General features: G+C 39.0%; 1 pseudogene; it reads left to right on the forward strand.

The window, feature by feature from the left end:
- Positions 1–1,936: 1,936 nt before the first annotated feature.
- Positions 1,937–2,865, forward strand: LOC147435729 (syntaxin-52-like; annotated as a pseudogene).
- The last annotated feature ends 18,209 nt before the right edge of the window (positions 2,866–21,074 follow it).

The following is a 21,074-nucleotide window of genomic DNA, read 5'->3' on the forward strand; positions in this document are numbered from 1 at the left end:
AACTCCAATTAATAGACACAATCTAGAGCATTGCAGAGTAACATACTTCACAAAAGACACAACTCAATATGACCGCAGAGGGAAAGATCAGGTACTCTTCACGCCACTTAATAGTGGCCTTAATTACTGCCATATAAAGTCATCCTCATATAATCAAGTGCTCCCGGCTGAAATGACAATGCAGAGGGAAGGGTACTCATTATGTCGATGAACGCGGATCAGGTAAAAAGAAAGACATACAAGGGGAAATGCAGGTAGATTAACCACGTCACATCATATAATCCTGGTTGAAGAATGATGCAAATCATAGAAACAATACATACTTCACAAAAGACACAACATATAATGCAGTATATTAGCTTGTCATCGTCTCAATATAGCTGCAGAATGATCTTCCAGTACCAATGGAAATTAAGTTCCATTATTCAACATTGATTAAGTTCCATTATTCATGAATAATTGCTATGCATCAACTATGTGTTAGAAACTCATAACAAGCCTGAGAGATCGTGATTCGACGTGGGATAGTTTCGTTACTGTAGCATAATTCGAAGCTGATGAAGTATGGTGGGATACTTTCGTTACCGTAGCATAATTCAATAACCCGAGAGCTAAACGGCCAGAAATTTCTGTAGAAAATCAGGCCGTGACTAGAGATATTGCACCTCTCATTTTCGATTCAGCGGGACTAGGTTTGCGAGACAATTTGTGAGCGATGCATGGTGGATGCAGGATGAACTGAATATTTCCTTTAATTACTTCTCCTGGATCAATTAAACGAAGTGGGGCCTTACTATATTGGCAGACTGTCGATAAGTTAATGGTTTTCGACGTGCAGGTCACATACGGGTTTAGTACTCATATATATTACATGGCGCTCCTGAGTCTCTTTTTGATCACTGGCTGGGGCAACAGTCTCTCCTTCTCACTGGCTGATACAATGACGGGGCCAGGATGCATGTGGAGTTTGGGCTTGAAGACCTGGAGGGCAACAATGGAGACGTTGTGATGGCGGGTGTTGCAAGGCATACCGCATGTGCTGCAAGGCACCTTCCATGGCCCCTTCTCACTGTCCGAGGTAGCCCTTGATCCATTTCTACACCCCCTCAGTACACAACAACAATACACAGCCCTCGCTCTCAGTTGCTAGCTCTCGCACAATGACTCTCTCTCTCTCTCTCTCTCTCTCTCTCTCTCTCTCTCTCTCTCTCTCTCTCTCTCTCTCTCTCTCTCTCTCTCTCTCTCTCTCTCTCTCTCTCTCTCTCTCTCTCTCTCTCTCTCTCTCTCTCTCAGTTAAAAAAAAAAACCTCTCTGAAAGAGCGCGCACCGGCGCGCGCTCTTTCAGAGAGTTTTTTTTTAAAAAAACTGAGAGACCAAACCCCCATATTCTCTTCGAAACTCTCTGTTGTAAAAATCTCTCTCTTCATTTAATTATCCTGAGCAGGACCGAGTCGCGGAGCCAGAGTTGGCCGAGCAGGGGCTGCCTATAGAGGTTGCCTAGACAGGCCGGATCTGCATAATTGAGAGGGCCGAGCCTCACATGGAAAGGTGAAAAGGGACGCCTGAAGGAGGCCGCTAGCGGTGGCGGGCTGCAGAGGAAGGAGAGAGAGAGAGAGAGAGAGAGAGAGAGAGAGAGAGAGAGAGAGAGAGAGAGAGAGAGAGAGAGAGAGAGAGAGAGAGAGAGAGAGAGAGAGAGAGAGAGAGAGAGAGAGAGAGAGAGAGAGAGAGAGAGAGAGAGAGAGAGAGAGAGAGAGAGAGAGAGAGAGAGAGAGAGAGAGAGAGAGAGAGAGAGAGAGAGAGAGAGAGAGAGCGCATATTGTTTTCTCTGCTTGACATTGGCGTGATGTGAGGGACTGTGAACGCGTTTTGAAGGTGCCCCCGCCCTTCGTTCCCGCATGAACTTGGGACCGCTCTTCCTTTGCACATGTCATATATGATGGCACAAAATGATTCATGGATCGAAGAGTTTGAAGATGCAGTCTGGCTTGCAGAGGATATAGCAGCCTGCATTGCAGAGCGCAACTCCGTAGCCCCCGTTGGCAGTGGGTCCCGTGCTGCTAACAATTCCCGCCTCGTTTTTTCCACAAGCTAGTAATACATTGCTCTCTCTTTGACCTCCTATGCTCACTCAGTCATCTCTTAGTGATATTGCATGTTTGTTCTTTTGAAACTTTGTGTTGTGGTTGTCTGTGAATCCAAAATTGCCTCACTTACTAATGGATCCCTTAAAGTTGTCCATGTGCTCAATGGCATTCTGATCGTATATGATTGCTTGTTGTGTCTTGACTGCAGACGGAATATCACCATGCTTGGTACCCACCTTGACAGCCTTCAGTCCCTCTTGAGCAATCCTTCCCTCACCAAATCTTTGAATGAAAAGGACTTAAGAAAACAACAAGACAGAGTTCTGAGTCTTCATTCTAGGATGAATCAGATGTCAAACTGCCTAAATTCCTCCCAAGCTTCTAACAGGATTAATCTATTGGGTCAGGATGGGAGAGGGGAACCTAAAGAGAACAATAGAACAATAGGCTTAGATAACTATGGAATTGCTCGGCTTCAATGACAGTCTGACAGATCATGCGGGAGCAAGATGATGACCTTTTGAATCATGAAGAGACAGTGACAAGCACAAAAAACATTGCCTTAGCTGTAAATAAAATGCTGGATTTGAACACAAAGCTTTTGGATAATTTAGATGACGACACATACAGAACAAATACACAACTGAACGCTATGCAGAGGAGGCTAGGCATACTGGGGCAGAAGACAAGCAGTGGGTGTTCAGTAATGTCCCTCATCTTGATGGTTCTTCTGATTGTGATACTAGCCCTTGTCATAATTGCGTTGATCTGATATTTGTGAGGTATGCTAGCCCTCGTCATAATTGTGCTGATCGGGTACTGTGTGAGGTGTCTTTGTGTGAGCAAAGGATTGATGGTGAGGTTTCAGTATGTGGCCCTTTGGAATTCACAAGTTGTTGCTGACTTCTAAAGTGACTGCTGGCAAAAAAAAAAAATGGTTTGACAAATAAGTAATGCATGTAATCATCATGTCTCATGATTCTATCAAAGCCACCTCAACATTGACCATGGTCGGTGATTCAAAAGGAAGCTGTAACATAGCGTGTGTGTATGCTATGGGTAATTTCTTGTTTGGAGGACCACCTTTTATCAAGGTTGAACTACTTTTTTCCTTCTGTGTAAGCAAAGATTGGTATCTGGTTTGTTAATACTGAATACCCAGCAAGACATGAGACATCTTATTTTGTGATGTTTGTCTTGAATTAGAGTAACGGATTAGTTTTTTCTTTAGAGAGAGAGAGAGAGAGAGAGAGAGAGAGAGAGAGAGAGAGAGAGAGAGAGAGAGAGAGTTATTTCATGCACCATGTGGGGTGCCTGGAATTTTCTAAAAATAAGAGGGAGAGGGAGAGTCAACGGGAATTTTTGAAATCGAAAAGGACATGATATTAAGCTGAGACACATTTTTCCCAAACACCTAGGACGATGCCTTTCTAGAAAATTCTAGGCATATAACTCTATAAATTTTTGTTGTTATTTTTGTAAATTGATTAAAAAATTCCTATATTGGTCAATTGAGGAAAAACATGATTTTATTGTAACAAAAGAAGCCTTTCATAATTAGTTATGGTGTTTGTCAGTGATGTGTCATGTAAGAAGGGTGTCTTCGTATGAAGATCACAGCCTTGTAGAGTATAGATAGGACAAGACGACATGGAAAAGATGATTGGTGTATAAATGAACTAATGAGGTGCAATAAATTGCTATCAAATTGATGCGTCTAAGATGAGGAAGGATGCACATGCTCTCAAGTATAAAAAATGACAATCAAGAACCAAAGTACTAGACATAGGAGCACTACAAATGACCTTACAAAAAGAAACTTATGATGACTTGAACATTAAGTACAGGGCTAGAGCTCTTATTATTCTATCAATCTTACTTTATGCTCAAACATGTGAAGCCCAAGTGAGCCTAAGAGAGAAGATAATATTTTCAAATATTGTGTTTATTTTTTTAAAAGTAAACTTTGATGTTTTGGAATTTAGGAGGTAGTCTATTCATCGATAACCCTTTTTGTTGTGGTGCATGAATATATAACAAATGATAAATAATCTATTGACGATAAAATTTACTATATCGTGTCCAAACACTTGCTCGGGTTTGTCCTTGCTCGGAAAAAATCACTCGGTGCATGGTAACACTCGCAATTTCCTAGCCCAGTTTGTATACTTTCGATGTTTTAAATGAGCTAAAATAAAACTGATAATATGTACATCACGATGCATGTATCTTCTAAGAGGCTTTATTTTTGAAGCGAATTATGATAACGTGCAAAATATAAACTCAAGTATTTTATTCTATCAAAAAAATATGAATTGTTTTGGGTTTTTAACATGTTCTGTTAGATCTAGACAATTTTATTAGGAGTAACTTATTTTTATTGTATTTTACACGAGTAAACATACCATTTTAAAGTCAAAATGATTATGAACTTGACCTTGCACAATTTTTTGAAGTCTTTAAGTCAGTGTATGCTTTGTTTGAGCTAGTGTGAGAGTGCACAGTGAAAAATATAAGTTAAAAATTCACAATATATTGAAATGTTTCAGATTTTTAACATGTATCGTTTGATATGGATGAAGTTCTTATAAAATACTTGTTTGCTCTGCCCTTTACATGTGTAAACATTTCATTTTAAAGTGAAAATTGTTTCCAATGTTTATCGATATATTCGTGCACATTTCTTAAAATCTTTAAGTCATCGTTACGGTTTGTTTTAACTAGCGTGAGAGTGTCAGTGCAGTGTGCATCCATGAATTTGTATTTGATATGTTGTTTATCGGCCAGTACTAAAATGACGCCAGATCAAAAGAAAATTAGTATGCGTGCCATTCTAAAAGAATGTATTTTGGAAATATCATCATGTGCGGATGGTCGCATACAACAGATTAGGGAAAGCGACTATTTCATTAAACACCTCACTAGTGCTATATGGGAGAACATAGAGAGTAGGCTGCGAGATGAAGGCCAATATGAGTTGCTGATTCCAGCAGGGATTCAAGAATTTGATCCCCACCACAAGGTTAGGATAGTGTTGGGCAATATGAAAGTCTGTTGTTGCAGAGACTTAAAGAAAGACATCCCTCCTGCCTGCAATACGACAAAATTAGAGCTCTAGGACAAATTATGGGAGGAACAGAAGGTCAAGATAAAGCGGGTGAAATCTCAGGTTCAAGCTTTCTTACCCAAGAGATTGAACATGGCCCAAGATGCGCAAACAGTTGTGGATGGCCGATCAAATGTCAGTGGCACCGGCACAATCATGCGCATGGGATTGAATTCCAAGTGCACTCATCTAATTAGCATTCCCCACGAGGCCTTGGTAGAAGTACAAGGGTTGGAGCAGGATCTTTTGGTGTGTGCACATTGTACACAATCAAAGGCATCTATTTCTTTCTAGAGCACATTACATATGTGGGAAAATGCTACAAGGGAGGGAGTGAGGCAAAATCTGAAAGCTTCTAGATAGAGCAAGAATGCAAACACTTCGCCCCTCCATTGTAAGATGCATTGGCTTTACCATCGAAGCTCCCTGGATCATAATATTTCCATACTACAATGGGAGAACCTTGGGGGACATGATGTGCCGCTTGCCATTTGCCCTCGGAGCATTCGGACGCCATATTCACAGGCTACAACACGGCTCGAGGTCATTGCCACCAGTAAATCAGTACTTATCAGAGATAGAGACAGCATGGATCAAAGCAGTGATTGAGCAAATGTCAACAATCTATCACGCCTTAATTGATGGCATTGCAACTGCTCACTCGGCTAGTATAGTGCACAGCAACTTGCACCCTTTCAACATAATGTTGGACTTTACATGCACAAATAAACCCCATGTTGGAATCATTGATTGGGGAATGATGCTTAGAATTCCAGCTAAGCACGTGTCATATAATTATCTCCATCCAAGCAGACAATCAGGCCTTGCAGTTTTGGAGGCACATAAAGCAAGGAAAAGAGAGATTTCAAAGTGATCATGGATTGCTCCAAAACTATACGATCCACGGTGCACAGATGCATACACAAAATGGAGCAACATTTATGCATTAGGATATCTATTTGATATGTTGATAGATTTTTGAAGTGCAGCTAGGAAAGTTTATTTTCCAGAAGAAGTATTTTACCACCCCGACCAAGATGTTATGAGGGACATTTAGATTAAATTAGACTGTTGGATGAAGTTATGAGAGCGGAAAAATAGAAGAAATGCATATGATGTTTTGATATTTTTCAAAGAACATTTAAAGACAGACCATAATCATGTCCAACGACCGCTTGTTGAACTTGCACCATTTTTTAACCCGGCCTAAACATTTTTGTGATATACATTTGTCTTGTTGTCCAAGGTATTTCATTTTTATTGAAGTGTATTATCTTGTTTGGGGTGGTTCACCTCATTGACTAATATCTTGTATCTCAATCGGATCAATTGTCTTGTATTCTAATCGGATCAATTATCTTTAATCATTTCAAATTTGTCGTGTTGTCCGGGGTATTTCAATTTGTCTTGTGGTTCAATTGGTTCCGTCAGTTGTGATTTTGTTTAGTCGCATCAATTGTGATTTGATTTAGTCGGCCTACAATGTCTTATGTAAAGGACGAGACGGATCTATTTTGTGTATCTGTGAGGCTGTTGAATTGTGAGAATATATTTTTGTTATCAATGATATTGAATACTTGTCTATTTGTTCATTGCAGCTCTAAGTTAAAATGGCCGATGTAGAACAAGTTTGTGGTACCCAATCATCATCAATGCTTGATGATGATTGGGTACCACAACAACCAGCAGATGTTAATGCATCTGCTTATTGTTGATCATCTGCTTGATGATCAACAACAAGCAGATGTTAATGCATTTCAATGCATGAAGTATCCAGCGCACGGTATGTCAGCACAGCAAGTGACGTGCACTGTTTGACAACTTTTAAAATGGGCAAATCTAAACCACATGCAATGGAAAGAGATCAATAAAGAAGTGACCAAGGACATGATCAAAACAATTTGGCCATGTGAGGACACGAAGATAAAGAAAGGAAGGTGGAAGGTATCAAAGTGCTTCCACGAAGCGATCAAAGGAAAAGCTGAGAGGATCTACTTGGAAGTTTATGGCCATCCACTGCACAATGCAGATTGTGCGTTATATTTTGTAAAAATGTTATATGTTGAATTTGTGCAGCAGTGATAGGTAGACTTTTCTTTGAAGGAGACAATAGTTGCCACCCATGATATTAGGGAGAGTTGTGTCACTTCCACCCGAGATGAGCTTGCATTGATAGTTGAAGGTGTCGACCTACAGTTAAAGAGAGAGAAAGGTATTTACACAACACATCTGGCAAAGAAAGATGAAGAAATAACACGGCTTTCTATAGCCACCCAAACACCCCAACCCTCAGAGGTTTGGATGGAGAAAAGTATTCACCGCCTAAAACAAGATGTTCAGAATCTGACAGAGCGAGTGAATCCTCCGCCTGTACAAGGGCCACACATCAGTCACCTTGTCCTACATTCAGATTTGGTCCCCTCGTCTACTTCTTCGTCTACTTTGGATGCATCTTCATCTTCCCAATGTTAGTTTTCTACAAGAATTTTGATGGATGGAGTGGATACTATACATTGACATATGGTCATTATTATCACTTCGTCTGTCTTATTCGTTTGATGAAAAATAGTAGCCTATGTGCAATCTGTTCACAAGGAATATTTGCTATGTTTAGCATGGAAAATGAGTATAAATTCAAGCAAGCCCGCCAAGATACCCCTACCACAATTAGAAATCTATTTGGTGACCAAGATGTTGGTTCTGAGCATAACAATTGAGATTGACAAACTATGTATAATCACGAATATGAAGCATTCTATATGATCAAAAGACATTGATACAAGATATTTCATAATGGTTTTTGACACAATCTTCATTCTACTCTCAAGCTATATTGAATCTATGAAGTTGTTATCTGGTTCTAAGTCCGAGTGTTGTGGGTCTCCTTGTAATTCAACTTCCACATCTATTATCAGATTCTCTTCTATTTTTGTCTATAGTGCATCGAGATACACCGACATTGAATTGTTCTTTGTCTTCGTTTTGACAATCATACAACTAGGTTGGCATTTCCTCCTCGTAGCCAGCACTTTTGATGTGATGCAGTATCTTTTTGTTGCAAAACATATACACTAATTTTTTTGCTTTGTCTGTTAATAGTGTGTTGCGAATAGTGCTATAAACATACTTGTACATACTTTAGTTTCTCTCTGAACTTGAGTTTGTTGCACATTGTGCCACTACTTTTAGTACAAGGGAACGTAAGTTCAAGTAATTCTCTCCATAATTCATCTTCAACCACTTCCATGCAGGTTGCTCTTTTGCCTTTGTCTGTGCAAAAGGACCTTATATTAATCTAAATGCACTCATTTCTTTGATACAATCAATTTGGTCCTGCTCGTTGGAGCAGAACGTGTTGACCACGCAATAGAAATTGCTGACCACCTATGTATTGGACATTAGATCTAAATTCCGATACTCAGGATTGAGCATGTAAGCCACACTATGGAGTGGACTATGAGCGCTCTTTCATCTTGCATAAAAATACTTGGCCAAAATTCTTTGTTGTTTCCAAGAGAATGGTAGTCGCCACTCCTTCTCTGCTAGAAACTCTTTCACCTACTCGGGATTTTCAAGACTCTATTGGATTGACCACCATGTCATCCACAGTTTGCCCATATTTGGTGCCTTTTGATCAAGGTTACAAATCACGAACATAACGGGCATCATTACATGGTATGCATCCATTACACTCCTCCACGGAGAAACTTTGTTTATCTTTCCACGTAGACATGTAATTTTCTCTTTCACTTTTTCTTATTGCTCAAGCTGCCATTCATCAAAGGCCATGCAATTGAAAGTGTCGATCACAACACACTTATTATAGAGAAGTGATTCAATGTATAAAAATGCGTGCAAAATCGAGTTTCAACAAGAAGTTTCAACATCACTGATATGTGCATTCTGTAAAATCAAGCACTTTTTATCGTTTCAAGATAAATTTCACAACTTAATGTGTTGTGTCAATTATTTTGGCGAACCATGTGGTTTCTTCACTAGTGTACTAATCCTTCAACACCAAGTTTAAGCTGTGAGTATTAGAACCATTGGAAAAAATGTGTAAAAAGCTCTTATTTATTAAATTACTAGCATTTTTACAATTCTTTGCATTGTCCATGACTACTTGAACGACATGTTTGGTACCAAATTTTTTAATTACATTAATCAAGACCTCCAAAATGTATTTGCCACTTTTAATTGCACTAGAACTATCAATCACCTTTATGAACGTTTCTCCCCTTGGACAAACTAGCATTACATTGATCAATGGTCTTCTCTGAACATTTGACCAACCAACACTCACAATTGTGCATCCTAAAACCGAAATATGCCCAAGTATTATTTTTCCAACACGCTCTTTGACTGCGATGTAACATATGTCCAAGAGAACATATCGTGTGATAAGAAGGAGCTGAAAATCCTGGGTCAAACTCACCTATTTTCTTCCCCGCGGCCTTCCAATGATTGTTGTCTACCATGACCAGAGCAGTTCTAGTGAAGAATATTGCTTTGATGAGTGCAGTTTGTGCTTCTTCTAGAGACTGCATTCGAAAGCTTTGATGCCAATGATTTTTTACGCATTTGACCAAGTCCACCTTCATTGTGACGCTTAAAAGGAATGCTGCTTGACAATTCCTCTCCCTGTGCAGGTTGTTCTCCAAGGTTAGTCGATGTCACCATAGGATTAGCAGAGTTAATATTTGGCTTCGAGACTGCTCTTGACTTGCATCCATAACAAAGCTATATATCTGTTGTCTCTTGCCACCTTTTTTGGCGAGCTCTTCTCTCAAACGCTACCCAAAAAATGCACTTTTTGCACGGCATAATAAATACAACAATGCTATGAGTTTCTCAATGCAATTATTAGTATGATGATTATTTATATGTCCTCTTTGATTTGCAAACAATAAGATACATCTAATTTCAAATGCTACAAAGAATAATCAACGTCTATGTACACTGAACGATGTCAATTATTTGTAAAAAACACACAAAAGCAATAATATATATGATTGGTCATGTCATGCACTAATAATCTTTAATAATACATAATGCACTTTCTATATAAACCAATGCAAAAAACACACAAAAGAAATAATATCTATGATTGGTCATGTCGTGCACTAATAATCTTTAATAATACATAATGCACTCTCCATATAAACCAATGCATGAAATAACGCAAATGAAATATTCAATATAATCACATAATTGAGGTCTACTTGTATCCAGTCAAGGATTGTAGCTCCCTTATGCAACCAATTCAATATATAAAAGCTATTTTCACCCAATTAAGGATTATAGCTCTGATATTGTGCAGTGACAATGTATATCAACTCAAATCTATGATGGTGAAAAATGCAAGACTTCAAGGATCTTTATATGCCCAGTACACTAGTACATGGCATCCAACCCTTGACTTACGCCTCGTCATTTGCATATGCTCATCTTCTAAAACCAGCTACAACCCTCATTTGGACCAATGGCTTTGTGCAATGAGCATGACTCTCCAAATTTCCAATTGTTTTGGTTTCGTATCTTTATGTTCGGTAAAGGAATTAAATATTTTTAGAAGTGGTTATCAAATTAAGAATCACGCTCGACCCAAAAAAAAGGACTTGTGACTCTGTAACCTTAGGTCAATTCACTAGGAGATGACTATACCCGAGACTGAGATACACTCCCAGGGATTTGCGTAGTCAAAGCACCACGATAAGAACGAGATTTACTTTATATAATTATGTCCGCCAAGGTTTTTTATTTTTTTGACAAGCCCGAGAAAATAAAAAACCTCAACGGACCCTTTAGGGAATATACTTTTACCCTGCGGGCTAACCGGCTCTATAGATTTTTGCAGGTCATCATCAAAGTCACGTTAACGATTAATGTAATCATGTATTTTTGTTGTGTAATTACTAGAGTTATTAACATAATCACACGATCATGATCATGTCAATGAAATCCTTGACTGTTGAATCTCTATTTTTGTTGAAGCAATTGATGATGCGAGGAACTTTGCGATCAATGTGCTCTATCTACCTCATCAGTGGGTAGTGGGTATTTTGAGCCAACGACTTGAATTTTAACTAAAAACACATGAACAAAAATTGAGCAAAAACACTTATATATTATATTGTCAAGAAACAGTAAAAAAGATACAAACTGTAAGAATATTTAAAGAAGCTAAAGCTTCTTGCATGATTTGGGTTTAGGAGAGAAGTACGTCAGTAATTTTTTTGGGGTTGCGGGCTACCACATCCTCCACCAGTGCTTCTTTCATTTCTTTTGCATCTCTTGTGCAACAATATGCAGGGTTGCATCCATTTTAGGATCCAACAACTCAGCAATAGTGTCGCCCTTTCTGATATCAATACCTGAGTTTCCTATAGTAAGGCAAGTTAGGAGTGAGGGTAGTAAATGGCGATCACAATGAATACTCTGACCATGAATCAGAGATAGGAGGATAACAAGTAGAAAAAACCACCATTGCCTTTGTTGCTGGCAGAATGAGGTATCTCCTTGAGCATCTCTTTGTCACCAAGCTCATCCATGTTTTCACCCTCAAAGTTCTTATACATTCTCAGCATGCGTCCAAGTCAATGAGCTCATCCACGTCGTGTGCGAACAACGTGGAAGCACTTGTTTCACATCCCTTGTCAACCAGTGGGTCACCTAACACATACCACACATTTAGTATACATAACAAAGTAGCATGATTCCTATTCTATGAAATCACCAACTTACCTATAGGCTCCTCATACACTTTCCCAAGTTCCCAACATCTTGCTATAATAGGTATCCCCCATTGATAGTCTAGCACAACACACTTTGTCGTAGTTGCACAGAAAATAGAAAAGTAGAAGGGATGGTACATGTGGAGACATGACAGGTAAAAAACTTTGATAACTTATTTGCCCAACAACAGTTGGCCACACACCAGACAATCTCCAACAATTACAATAGACTCGGCATTTAAGACAGACTTGGAAGGTGGAGTAGGAACTTGAAGAGCCTTCCCCTCTCTCTTCAAAAATTTTCAGGACTCCTTTATGAAGGAGGCATGCCTTCTAACCTCACATAGTGTCCTTTACATTTCCTAAATATTTGTCTATAAAAATTAAAAAACAAAAGAAAATCATGGATTGCTTCAAGTACTTTAGTGTGTTGGGAAGTGCATGTGAATGCTCATTAAGAGAAGCACTTTGAAGTTCTTTCAAGTACTTAAAAGTGGTGTCAAGTGCTTAGAGATGCTCTTAAGGATAGGCGTTTTTAAGTAATGTGAAGCTAGTGAAGCATTTTTAAGCACTTTCAAGTACTTGCAAGTACTTCAAAGCACTTAAAAGTCTTTGATAATGATAAAAAATGCTTAAAAGTTCTTCAAAGTGTTTGCTAGTGCCTCAACGTACTTCAAAGTGCTGGAAACATACTTCAAAGTGATGTAAAGTTCCTAGAAATGCTAATAAGGAGAAGCATTAGCAAGAATTGCAAGCACTTGGAAGCCTTTTGAAGCAGTTTGAAGCACTTTTCTAGCACTTTAAAGTACATTGAGGTACTTTGAAACACTTTTGTGCACTTTGAAGCACTATCAAGTACTTTGAAGTACTTCAAAGTGGTATAAAGTGTCTAAAAATTCCCTAAGCATTATTAGGCCTCATGCACTTGGTAGTGGTCTGAGCACATTAAAGTATCCTTATCACTTTCAAGAGCTCTAATTCCTGAAAGTGATGTCAATCACTTCAAGTGCTAGAAACCTTTCAATTTTCTAAGCACTTTGAAGTGCTCTAAGCACCTAAAAGTTCACAACAATTTCAAAATGTAAGAGTTTAGTACCTGCATAATAGACACTTTCTCCTTCATATTTGTAGCATTAATCAAGCCACCACCCATTGAAAATACCCTTGTCAGCACTACAATATCAACTTATTTTTGGACCATAAGACCTTCATCATAGATGCTTTTAATACCCGCAGGTCTACTATGAGCCTCTCCATCTCTATAATAATTGAAGCACATGCTGAGTAGCTACCTTCATTGTTCAACCATAAATCATGATTTTTTGCTAAGATAGATTTAGAAAAAGTGACCTTCTCTTCAACTTTATGGGTCTAGTGATCAAGTTCATTGATCCACCCAATCTGTGTACAGGGACTGGGATACAATCTCAATTTGTTTTAAAGGGAGATTGAATGCAATAGGGCCATAGGAGTCCACAACAAAGTCCTTTTGTCCTGCTAAAATGCGCACACCATAATCCGTCATGAAATTCATCACTTTCAAATTCAAACCCCCATTTTGTGACTTGACATTCTCCAGAATCATTCCATCAACCATTGCCCATGCTAGAATCGTGTGGCTTTTAAGTTTTGCTTTGGCTACTGCACAATTTTCATAGGTGAAGCCCCATGAAAACTTGGTCATGAGTTCACCATTGGAGGGGGCAACCTAGTATACCTTCTAATAAAGGAGGCGATAAGCTTCATAGAGGTGGCCATACACCATGTGGAGGAAGATATTGTTCTTCTCCTTCTTAGGCACCTTGAATATAAGTGAGCCACTAATCAGGTGGAAAGTGCTCATCGGTGTGGTCCTTGGATAGCTTGCCCTCCATGCTCAATCCATACTCATAATGCAACTCCAATGTTTTGTAGCAAAATTGAGACAATTTCAGATACTTAGACAATGCTATGAAAAAGATGAGGAAAAAGTTAGTTTTGTTGCTAATACTAAAAAACATGCATTGATACGACCATAAATGAAAGCATGCATTGCTCAGACAAGATAGACTCGCATATATCACCTTTTCAAGCAAACTTTGCTATTGAGGGATCATATATTTAGACAGCGAAGCTTTAGCAAGCTCTGATACTAACACTTTTGAAGGGGTTTCTTAAACAGAGTCTACATCCTAAAATGGGTTCTTGCACTTCCTAGAGGGTGTTGTCTTCTTATGAGTTCTCATCTCTCTGTCGAGCGATGGAAGAAGGGTGGAGAAGAGGAAAGCAAGGTAGTTTTTGTGCTAAGGGTGGAGAAGAGGAAAGTAGGGAGGCCTTTTGTGAGAAGGGAGAAGACAAAGGTGACAAGTAGAGGCCACATCATCATCAGTACTCTTAATGGCATTTTGAAAAACGAGGACCCCATGCTAGGCTTAATGACATTTATGCATTTAGGTAGTTACAACTAGATTTTGCATGTTTTTCGAATAATAGTCTTGCATGAAACTTGAAAAGTTCCCTATCTCTCCCTTTCCTACATTTGAACACAATAAAGTTCTCTCCTTCTAGGGGCTATTGATGGTACCACCTAATTTTGAATATTCTACATTTAAGCAAAATAAGAAGAGGTAAAATGCTTCTTGTAAAGTTTGAAAAGTCTATAAATTTTGTAGTACAAGAAGCATGTTGAATAAATTGAATTTCCCATATCGAGAAGAGAAGTTGTAAAGGAAAGAGTGCTTTTTTATTTAGGTGTATGGCTTTTACTAAGGCAAAATAGAAAATTCAACGAGTGAAAGGGTCACGATGGCTTTCTAAAACAATAAGAAAATGATAAAATCATTAAGTTGAGTTTAACTAGAATTATATAAGGTGAAGTAGTGTTTGGCAATGTCTCTTTTATTAAGCGATCAAGTGTCCTCCTCGCAAAGAAGCAAACAAAAAATACTAGCAATTTGTTTTGAAATTTGTAGGATTTTTGAACTAAGTTTTGACATCATTGCACCGGTTTTTCTTCTTTGATAAAGCGAAGCTTCACCTTGCATTATTCTAGTAAGTTCTCTCTCTCTCTCTCTCTCTCTATATATATATATATATATGTATATATATATATATATATATATATATATATAGTAAATATCTAATATATGTTAGTGAGAAGTCAAGCCATGTAAGGAAGTGAAATGAAAGGTAAAAATGAAAATATCCATTTAATACTTTAAAAACAAAATAACATTTAAGTCAAGTCTCAATCATCACTAAAAACATTGAAAGTATGCCCAACCCAACACTTCTTTTAAAAAGCCAAAAAAGTGAATGCATCGTTTAAATAAATTTTAAATTCAAGACCCACTTCCTCAAATAGACATGATTTCTCTCTATCTTCAATATTTTTAAACCCCACTTGAGGGACATGTCCATCAATAGGAGATCAACAACCTTTCATATCTCTCCCTATGGCTTGATTTCACAAGCCAAAAAAGACTTGCATTCTAAATTTTTATATAAATATATTAGTCTAAGTAGAAGGACAAGATGTCTAATTACACCTAACAAGACAATCTATATCTGTGTGTCCGTGTGTGTGTGTGTGTGTGTGTGAGTGAGTGAGAGAGAGAGAGAGAGAGAGAGAGAGAGAGAGAAAGAAAGAAAGAACAAGGAGATGTCCAAGATAAAGAAACTCTAAAAAGAGAATGTACATTTAAATGAAAATTGAGAGAGAGAGAGAGAGAGAGAGAGAGAGAGAGAGAGAGAACAAGGAGATGGCCAAGATAAAGAAACTCTAAAAAGAGAAAGAAAAAGAGAATGCACATTTAAATGAAAATCCATTCTCTATTTCTACACATGTTTTTCTAATTAAAAGAACCAGAGAAGTGCTACTAACTTATAATAGAAGGGTTTAAAAACTACATCTTTTGAAGGCATGGAAACCTTGATTAATATACAAAAGTATCCTCGTAAGGTGGCATTTTCTTTATTTTTATTTTTTTTTAGCAAAACTCACAATTGTGAGTGGATTATATTGAGCAGCCCAAAAAATTACAAGTTTTTCTCATGTTAGGCCATGACAACATCCAGGGATCATAATTACAATGAGAGCAAACACCCCTACCACCCCGCCTCATTCTGACACCTTTTATTTATCGATGGCCAAGATTTCCCCCATCCTAGGCATTCCATCTGCTGACAACAAGGCACAAGTAGTCTTAGACCAATCCTCTGAGTGCTGCTTGCGCCCGAGTGCCCATATTAGCACTTTGCTTTCTTGTATAATTTCTGCGAAGCTTGCCACCTCAGATCCTCCTTCAAAAACACGGCGGTTCCTTGTGTGCCATACATTATGAAAGAAGAAGACGATCAGAGTGCTGACGAGGAGTGCAGGACTACCTGAGTTTTTCCCTCCAAGGCATAGGTCAGTCTTGAAAAAACTAATTTTCCATGTTCTCTGGACCCACTTGCATACTTTCCCTGCGAGGCCTTTTATAGCTGGGCAGTCCATGAATAGGTGGGCCAGATCTTTACTGGCTAACCTGCACCCCAAGAATCGATCTGACCCAATCCCTCTCTCCTGAATCTTCACCCCCGTCGGTAAAGCACCCCAAACAACCTTCCATAAGAAAACCTTCATGTATCGTGGAACCTTTGGCTTCCAAATGTTCTCCATTGCATGCTCCCACCTTTCCTCTGGCCATTGCTTTTCCATAGCTTGTTAAGGGGGCTAGACCAATTATTCTTTTGCATCATTGCCTGATAAATGCTTTTAGTATGGGGTTTCCACAATAGACTGCTTCCGGCCATTTCCAAGCATTCGAGTTGAACTCCGAATCACAGATTGGCATCACTAGATTGCCAAGCTCTTTCATCACTTTGTGGACAAGAAAAACCTCCAAGCTATTAAGTTGGTACTGGGAAACCATCAGGTTAATGGTTTTCCAAATCTTGTTGCCACTGTCCTAGAAGTGCTCAAGCCAGTTCAGGCCCTTATTATTCAGCTTCCTGGCTGTCTCAATCCAATAGGGAGTTTGTGGCGGATCTACAACTTTGGAGAGCCAGGGGGACCAATGCAAGATGGAGTTCTTGAAGTATCTGGCTTCTTCCCCCCACTTTAAGACTCCTGCTGCTCTATTACATTTTCTTACCAATTCTCCTGACCACGCTGGGGCTAACAGTTTATAAAAATGGGTATCCAAGGTTATGGGGAAGATGGAAATTTAGGTAAGCCAGTATTGGATGACATTTAGTTATTAAAGGGGGGACTTCATAAACTATCCTTGTGGAGAAAATAAAGAGGCGGTTTTGATCTGGTCACGTTGGCTACACATGTTTTTTCTTTCAAAAAGAGTAGAAAATATAATTAAAGATGCAAGAAAAAAACAAGGTGAAGACTTCATGATGGCCTCAAAAAGGCAACATTTTTTGCTATAGTAAATTGAGCGATTATTAGAACACATTTAACATGTTAATGGATGGAGAGAGAGAGAGAGAGAGAGAGAGAGAGAGAGAGAGAGAGAGAGAGAGAGATGCACATGTGCACACACACACACACTTTCATAATGCAAATGTTTGAATGAGTATGGTAAAGCTTCATTACAAAGAAATGACATAGAATGTCAACAATTAAAGTTAATGTGATGGTGGTGACCATTGAATGGTGAGAGGTGCAAAGAAGAATTGCACGTTTTCTCTACCACTCCCCTATGGCCTTCTTGGCCAAATGAAAGGGTCCCTCAAGTAGGGGGAAGGGACACCCCTGCTTTCTACACATGTTGCTTGTGTAGCATGTGTTGTTAATATAATTCCATCAAGTGCATTTTTTTTCATAATATATAGCTTGTATGTGTTTGATTGGACCCATTTGATTATAAAATGATGACGCTTCACCTTTTTTTAAAATGCTATGTCCCTGTTTGCCTATGTCTAAACAAACAAATTTGATGATTTCTATCACCAAAAAAGTAAGCTTTCCTTCTTTTTGTGTCATGGATGACCATGGAAACAAAGTGTACTGCACACACACACTGTCTCTCTCTCAAGATGAGATAAGAGAGCATGAACAATTAACTCTCCACCACCACAAAAAAAAATTATTATCATGTTTAGTAGACATACATTATCACGATGAAGATAGTTGTAAAATAGTTACTACTATTCACCCTCCCTCTCTCTCACTCTCTCTCTCTCTCTCTCTCTCTCTCTCTCTCTCACACACACACACACACACACACACACACACACACACACACACACACACACACACACACACACACACACACACACACTTGAAGCCATAAGTAGGGGACCTTTCTTGAAACTTTATTATGCTGAAATGTAAAAGGCATCCGTGAGCACTACCAAGGTCGCTTGGCCGCACTCGAGCCCATGACTTGGGTCACCGGTGGTCGAGTGCTCAACCAACCAAGCTAGCTCCTTTATACATGTTTTCATACCTTCTTTGTTGAAGATGATGAAACAGAAAACAAAAGGAAGACAGCAACTCAGAGTAGGAAGAAGATGGAGAAGGAGAAGACATAGAGCTTGCGCACGAGATCTCTGTAGTCTCTCTCTCTGTATTAGATAATAGTGTATACAAACTCAGAGCTACAAAGCTTATATGAAACTTTAAGAGATAAGGTGTCCTTTCACACCAGATGTCCAGGGGGAAAAACCCAATGGGAGAAAAGTGCCCCTGGTGAAGCGCGTATACACACTAACACTACTACATGTCTACAAATCCCCCCTGTAGTGATAGTGTGAATCCGTACAAGGTAGCAGATCATCATGTGTATGAGAGTAGGTCCAAAGCTTTTCGGAAAGCTTCAAACTTTTCTCGTGATAACTCCTTCGTAAATAGATCTGCAATGTTATCCTGTGTAGGACAGTAAGTTAGTGTGATCTCCCCTGCATGTAGCCTTTCCCTGACATAGTGGTAGTGAACCTCTATGTGCTTTGTTCTTGCATGAAATACTGGATTCCTTGCAATTGCCATAGCACTCTGACTGTCAGTGAAAATGGTAGTGTGTGCCTGTTGACACTCACAAAGATCTGCCAATAACCTACGTATCCATACACAATCAACTGTTGCCGTGAAAGCTGCCCTGTACTCAGCTTCACAAGTTGATGTATCCACTGTGGGTTGCTTCTTGCTTAGCCAAGATATACATGCATTTCCCAAGAAAAAACAATTGCCACTTGTGGAATGTCGTGTGTCGGCCCAATCTGAATCGTTGTAACCAAGAAGCTGCATAGAACTGTGCTTTCCATACATATCCCCCCTTGGAAAGAACATGGCAAGATTAGGGGTACCTGAAAGGTAACGAAGTATGCGCTTCACAGCCTACCAATGATGCATACCTGGGCCGTGCATAAATCTACTTGCTTGTGAAACCCCAAATTGAATGTCTGGACGAGTGTTACCTGCCAAATATATCAAGCAACCAACGGCTGCTGCATAAGTATGTACATCAAAAGGTTCTCCAGCATCGTTCATGCTCAACTTTGATCCAGTTTCTACAGGTGTAGATATTGGTTTACAATTTTGCATACCAAACTTGTCCAAAATTTTATGCAAATATTTTGCCTGCAACATATATATGCCATCCTCTGATTGCACAAACTGAATACCCAAGTAATAATGTAGCAAACCAAGATCAGACATCTCAAAGGTTTTTCTCAAAGCATCTTTAAAAGCTTCAATTTCATTTGCATTATTGCCTGTAAGAAGCATATCATCCACATAAAGTGTTAGCATAATGAGAACTCCATCTCTCTTTTTGACATACAAAGTACTTTCTGTTGGACTATTCTGAAATCCCTGGCCAATCAAATAAGTATGTATCTTCTCATACCATGCTCTTGGAGCCTGTTTGAGACCATACAAATCTTTACGCAATCTACATAGCTTTTGCTCTTGACCTTTTACAACAAAACCACTTGGTTGACTTACATAAACTTCTTCCTGCAAATCACCATTCAAAAAATCAGTTTTGATATCCAACTGATGCACTTTCCAACCATGATGAGCAGCAATTACAACTAGTGATCTAACTGTGGACGCATGAGAAGTAGGAGCAAAGGTTCCATCATAATCTATGCCTTTTTGTTGCGCATAGCCTTTTTCCACAAGCCTTGCTTTGTACCTGTCAACAGTACCATCTTGTTTCCTTTTTACCTTAAAAATCCACTTTGTACCAATAGGCTTTTTACCTGTAGGCAAGTCCACTAGATCCCATGTATGATTCTTATGAATAGAATCAATTTCTTGCTGCATAGCATCTTTCCACTGAACACACTCTAAAGCTTGTTCAAATGAATCAGGCTCATCTACATCACAAAGAGTGCTAAAGCAAGCCAAATCTACTTGCTCTCTACCAAAAGTAGTACCAGCACGTGTTTTTCGTGGCAACGGTGCATCCAACTTGCTATCCTGCAAAGTTTTCTGAACCCATTTAGGCAAGGTTCTTTCTTCCCTGAGAACTTCTTGCTGTTCACGCACAATTCCTCTACATCATGAGGTGTCACATGCTGATCAAAAGATTGATCAAGATTATCAACCTGTTGTGATTCTTGATTCTCCACAAAAGAAGGAAGCAAACCTTCAAATACATCATGTGTCTGCATATGAGGTACATCAAAAGCAACCATAGGTTGAGCAGTAGTTTCTGCAAAAATTAGATCACGACTTTCAAAAATCTTGTTTGTAGCAGGATTGTAAAGTCTATAACCTTTACTTCCACTACTGTACCCCACAAATATACATTTGATTGCCTTATCATCAAGCTTCCCACGTAACTACTGAGGGATGTGAGCATAAGAAAGACAACCAAAAACACGAAGATAACTGATTGAAGGTTTTCTGTCATACCAAGCTTCATATGGAGTAATGGTCTTCAAGGCATGAGTAGGACACCTGTTCAAAACATGTGCTGCACAAGAAACTGCCTCCATCAATAGCTTATGAGGTAAACTCTTAGCCTTGAGCATACATCTAGCCGTCTCCATTAAAGACCTGTTCTTCCTTTTTGCAACACCATTCTGTTGTGGTGTGTATGGCATAGTGCATTGGTGTTTAATGCCTTTCTTTCCCAAAAAATCCGTAAATGCACCTGACACGTATTCACCTCGTCGATCGGTACGAAGAGTCTGTACTTTGCAACCTGTTTCATTTTCAACCAT

The sequence above is a fragment of the Adiantum capillus-veneris genome, chromosome 18 (assembly GCF_014529385.1).
Source record: "Adiantum capillus-veneris isolate H3 chromosome 18, ASM1452938v2, whole genome shotgun sequence".
Lineage (NCBI taxonomy): Eukaryota > Viridiplantae > Streptophyta > Polypodiopsida > Polypodiales > Pteridaceae > Adiantum > Adiantum capillus-veneris.